Here is a 6,000-nt window from a genome sequence, read left to right on the forward strand (position 1 = left end):
TCAATGGTCTCTTTCAACATATGTTGCTTGTCGCATGCCACTACGCGCCCTGCCATGTTGAAAGACCCGTGGTCCATGTGCATCTTACGTATGTCTTGAATTTTCTCGAGACTTCTGCTAATTGGATAAGCTTAAACTTGAGAGAATATTATAATAATACCTAGTTATCTGCACTGAACACACATATAGAACTTCTACGGTTGATCTAACAAACTCCATCAAGTTGTATGTTGTACCGGCTACAGATATCTCACAAATTCAGTGGAGTTACTTGTTGTAGGTTCTTCTCATTTATGTCAATACATGATTTCTCACAAGCCACAGAGACCTCACCGATAAATATAAATCACAAGGGAAATTATGTAGGCTTACTTGCACAATCAAATCATCCTCGGGCAAATAAAGCTGTAGCTGTTCATCTAAGGCTGCAGACCTTGTAGTTTGGAAGGTGGAAGCACCTAGAAAATAAGCATAACATATTAGAAACACCATTTTCTTTTCTAGCAGGTAACCGCACATCTCCACTACAGCAAAAGAAGATGGCATGCTAAAAAATCATTATTGATCACAAAAGGATGTATTTAACTAAAATGCCTAAGACCAAACAATACACCAAAATGTTAAATAGTAGGCATAATTGTTATTAGAGTAGTGCTAATCAGAAGGTAAAAATATTATGTTGATCATGCATACGTTAGGATATAATATAGTTTGGTCGAACCAAGATATAAAATGAAGAACATTTTCACTTATGCTATCATACTACCTTAAGTTTCCGTATTCACGCAAACTCGTGAATTACAGAATTGCTAGTTTCATTATCTGCACAGGAAAATAAAGAACCATTGACATATAATGTTTCCTTGTCTCTTCTCTTTGTAAGACTAATTCCCAAATTCTGGCTGGTAGTAATTAAAACATTTTCCAAACCTTCAGAATACTCGCATATTTCCATCATGAACTCAGTATATGTGTCTAGAATTCCAGTTGCAAACTGACCAAAGGCCCTAGTAGCGCAAGTATGCAAATTGGTATCAAGGCGAACTTATACAGAAATGGTGCAGGCTAATTCTGTATAAAGAAACAGTTAGCTTCCACTGTTCAGTACAATAAATAAAGTATCACGTTCAAGACAAATCTGATAGAGTGTGAATAAATCGATAAGTAAATCAATAAGCTGCATACTCTAAAAGCTCGGAGATCTTTGATGTCGTAGAAGTTATTAATCTTCTACTCGTTTCAGAAATCCCTCTAAGCTAGTGTTACAAAAAGGGAAAATCAGAGCTAACGAAGGGCATTGTCATATTGCAGTGCTCCTCTCTAGATCCCCTTGCTCATAGTCAGTAAAAGGCTTACAACAATCGATCTTGGCTCCGCATTTACTTTACCTTGTCAATGTTGAGAAAAACAAGGATTGAGCTGCAGGTGGTTCTCACCTACTTTAGCAGCTTTGTACAGCTAAAGGCCTAAAGCTTATCATGGCGCAGTCAACAAACAGAACTTGCAAGTATTATTTTACACTTAATCAGCAGATGTTTCTCAAACACAAAATGCAGGCAACTGTACAAGTAGGAACTAAAATTCGTGCAAGTAGTCAGAAGATTTCCAAAGCAAAATAAATATCAATGGAGTTCCTTCATTCGGAGGAACGAAACGAACGAAATCAAGCCATACCATCACCGCCGCAAACTCCCCTTTAGGAGTACAGATAATAGTTAATATTCCATAACAAACTAAAAACCGGACATGGGAGGATGGGCATCTGTTCCTAGAAAAATCGGTGGGAGTCAGGAATCGCTGCAAGGTTAAAAATAAAAAAAGAGGAGGTTAGGATCGATTGAGGTGGTGGAAACGACCTAGTAACTCCCCTTTAGTAACAGGCCATAAATTGGAAGGCAACCTTTTACAGGAAATATCACGTATATTTGTTTAAATGAATGATCATTAAATTCCATAAAATTTCTATCCTAAGAATATCTAACACATTAATCTTAAGAGCAACAGTAACTAAAGAACAACAAGCAGCTAGATGTCCTCAATGGTGACACAACAGTTGAGGTTGGGGATATGCAGCTTCATTTCTTTGAGAAGTCAAACAATCTGTACAACGACATGCATAAGCAAATAGGAATAATCTGAAAGGGGAAGGATTATACTATTTTGTCTTGTTGAGTTCGCTTCCCAGTTAAATATGTTCCATTTCTTTTTATTACAAAATCAGAGCCCCTCCATTTAGTAAGAGGCTCAAATTAACGCTGATAGTCTAGACATGCTACACAGAAATCATGGAAGGGCCTAACACTGATAACATTACCATTGTATATCTAGTCATAGTGTTCCAACTATCCCACCAAAAATAAAGGGAAGAAAATTAGAATACACATAGGCTAGAAAAAAATGATTACCATGATCTTAAATAAGCAACCAATATAGCAGTGTCGTTCCCACAAAGGCAAATGAGAGAGTACAACAAAACTGGAAGTACCAATAATCATATCGTGAAATGTGTTGTTTTCTTCATCAACGGATCTAACAAAAATGAATTGAGTTAGAAACCTGATCAGGTGCAAGCATGCAGTATAGAACAGTGGGTAAAAGAAAGGAATAAAATACAATATTGAATAATCTCCTCACTCATAAGGTGCTTTTGCAAGAAAGGAATTAAATTCAATATCGAAAAATCGATCTCTTGTTTTCAGCTTGACTTGATTCTATTGCTAACTGCATTCCCAAAAAATAATGTCCGCGTTCTAAAATTTGAGTCATCTAGCAAAACGTAGTTCAGTTTATAAAGTTGTTGGTGCAGGCATCCCATGATGGTCATATTTTTGCAGAATTTAGTTAGAACCATCAAGTGAGCTTTAGTTAACTCACAAGCTTATATGCATCTAGAACTTTAAGTTATACTCAAATCTACAAAGGTGCAAAAACATGCAGGAACTAAGAATAGATCATGTACTTCTAACAAAATCTCAAAACTGGCACATGAGGGGACATATCCCAATATTTAACGTAAGTCGGCATGAAGATGTCCCCAAGATACAAACTTCGTATAATTTATCATGAAAATTGTCCCTGGTAGAGTAAGTCCAAATTTTCATCAATCTTTATTATATCAAAAACTTTTGTTTTCTTCAATTAAATATGCATACCAGACCTCTCCAACAAGATGCACCTCTCCAAAATGCTTTATGAACCTGATAGATATAGAAAGCATGTAGCCATACCTATTCTTGCATGTGCATGTCGAGTTTGAAAAAAAAAACAAGGTAGCAACATCTTTCCAATAGTTTGCTGAGTGCTAATCACCTTGCAGGCTGAAGAAACACGATGGTATGGGGTGCTAATTAATTCAAACACAAACAACATAAAAACCAAATTGAGATAGAAGCTACTGCACACATACTATTCTGAATTTGATGATCAATTAATTGGCGCCTTTCTATTTGTGCAATAAGAGGGTGCTTGGATCCAAAGGACTATTTTTAGTCTAACTAAAAATAGTCTTTTTTAGAGGCTAAAGTTCCAAGCACCCATCACTAAAGAGAGGCTAGGACTAGTCTTGAGGCTAAAAATTTTTAGTCATAGGAAACCTACTAAAATATGTATTAGCCCTCTCTCTCCTCATTTAATTCCTCTCCTTTAACACATGCGAGTTCTGGATTGGAGGGTTTGGAGGATAATAAATGCTCAATAACTTGATTTTAGTCTTTTTAGTATTTGGATCCAAGCATGGATGAGGCTAGCAAGTTTTAGTCCCACTACTTTTAATCATGGGACTAAAACGTATCCAAGCACCCTCTTATAGACATCTCAAACATCAAAAATCACAGTTCAGATTTTGTTCACATATAACCTAGTATGATCTTCAAAAAACAAGAAATAGAACCTGGTGTGTTGTCTCTTACTACAATGGGAAGCCATCTGCCTCCTTCCTGCTAGCTCTTGATGTGGCCACTGCATCATCCATCCTCTCTGATCCATGGACACATAAAAAAGTCGCCATAAACACAAGTCAGTTTGTTGAGACAACATGAACAAATAAAAGTAGAAGACAACTCCATCACTCCTTATGCTGGCCTCGGCAAGTTTGCAGCCACATATTATAGCCACTTCGAACAATAACCCCTACATATTATAGCCACTTCGAACAATAACCCTGAATCACTCGCCTGCATTTCTTTTGGTTACAAAATTCAAATGAAGTAGCACTACAAATATAGTAGTAAATTGTAGGTACAACATGGACAAAGGGGAATTCTACAGATGCTGCTGTTTTAACCACCATGAATTATACAGACAGACTCTTATTCTGAAAATCAGATGGTAAGGTTCAGAATACCTGTGTACGGTCGGCAATGATGAGTGAACTCTTAATAAATTGAATACTTGAAAACACTTAATAAATCGAATATGCTTTATATGCATCATCTCAAATTGCTTTGCATGGTTCTTCAAATAAAATCTCATAGCTGCACATAACAGAACATTGGGGCATGAAATAAATCTGAACAAAATGAAGAAAAAGTACAGCAAAAGCTGGCCTAGTGACTTGGTGAGCAATATGATAACGTGATAATATCATGTAGCATAGCTTTGCCATCACGCACAGGAGGACCGGAGGAGTGTTGCCTTTGGAGTCAGCCATGACCTATGGATGAATATATAAGCTAGCTCTGATTTGCAAGAGGGGAGCAGCCTGGTGTGTTACAAATTCGGCCACCATAGGGGAATCTCATGAACTGAGACAGCCAGGGCGCCATATTCGTCATCGTCTACTACCACCTTGGCCCTGTCAAACTGTGGCGTCGAGCTTGCAGGCAGAGTGGCGAATGGCCACAGACAGTGGAGCCCTCCTCTAGTAACAGGAACGACACAAGCAACAACTATCTGAACACATTTGTGAATGATGAGAATAGGATGGTAAGGTTCAGAATACCTGTGTACGGCCGGCAAGTACTCCTTGCGACGATCGTCGCACCCTGCCCTGGGGTTCAGCGCAGGTGGCGGCGGCGTCTCCCCTCAAAGGTCGGCGGCGGCGGCGACGGCGTCTCCCGTCGGAGACCGGCGGCGGCGGCGGCTCCTCTAGGAGATTGGAGGCGGCGTCTCCTCTGGCAGGTCGGCGGCGGTGATCCCGGACGTAGGCAGCGGTGATCCCGGACGTCCGCGGCGGCGCCTCCTCTGGGAGAGACGGCAGATCGTACCACGGCGGCAGCGAGAGACGGCAGATCGTGCGTTGGCGGCGATCCCGTATCTCGGTGTCGGCGATCTCGTACATCGGCAGCGGGTAGATCGAACGGGATCGCGGCAGATCGTACGTCGGCGGCGGCAAGGAAGCTCTCCCGTACGTCGGCAGGGGCAACGAAGCTCTTCTTTCGATGAGATCGAGATGGGATCGAGAGAAGCGTTTTTTGTGTGGGGTGTGGGTTTTTTTTGGCTGCGTGGAATGGGGTGAGGGTGGGGGGAGGATGACGAAAAAAAACCAACGAAAATAAACCGCGCAGACTATTCACCAACTGCTTCATTATCGACTTAGAATCAATATAAATGCAGATAGCTTACACCTAGATGATAATCACTTAGAAGTTCAATGTACACACATTACAGAACACTTGAGCACAAACACAATCAGCATGGATTAATTTATTTGGATTCATAACCAACATACATAAGCAAAAGAACACATGTAGATATACGACCCAGCACGGCTTAGTGAAAGGAGATGAGTGGCAACTATAAAAAAATAATAATAAAATGCTTGGAACTTAAAGTGAGTACATACCATAGATAACACGTGTTGCTGATGATATGTTCTATATCTACTTTTCTCTAGGAAGGAGCAAAATGATCGCACCCTCAGTTCCTCATGCATTTTTTTTGTAATTTATTTGAAGACATAAAGAACCACTTCCAATATGTGTGCATAATGTAGCAGCAACATAATAAAGGTCATATGCTAAGCAACATTAAGTACGTGAAGTCCATCGTAAGGATTTATAT

General features: G+C 39.7%; 1 long non-coding RNA gene across 1 annotated transcript; it reads right to left on the bottom strand.

Moving 5' to 3' along the window:
* Positions 1 to 4,064: 4,064 nt before the first annotated feature.
* On the bottom strand, positions 4,065 to 5,366 carry LOC125523724. Its single transcript, XR_007290355.1, has 3 exons — positions 4,573 to 5,366; positions 4,343 to 4,472; positions 4,065 to 4,172 (listed from the first exon to the last, which is right to left on the bottom strand). It is a non-coding gene; the product is annotated as an uncharacterized LOC125523724 (long non-coding RNA).
* Positions 5,367 to 6,000: the final 634 nt, after the last annotated feature.

This window comes from Triticum urartu, chromosome 7, assembly GCF_003073215.2.
Source record: "Triticum urartu cultivar G1812 chromosome 7, Tu2.1, whole genome shotgun sequence".
In the NCBI taxonomy this organism is placed as follows: Eukaryota; Viridiplantae; Streptophyta; class Magnoliopsida; order Poales; family Poaceae; genus Triticum; species Triticum urartu.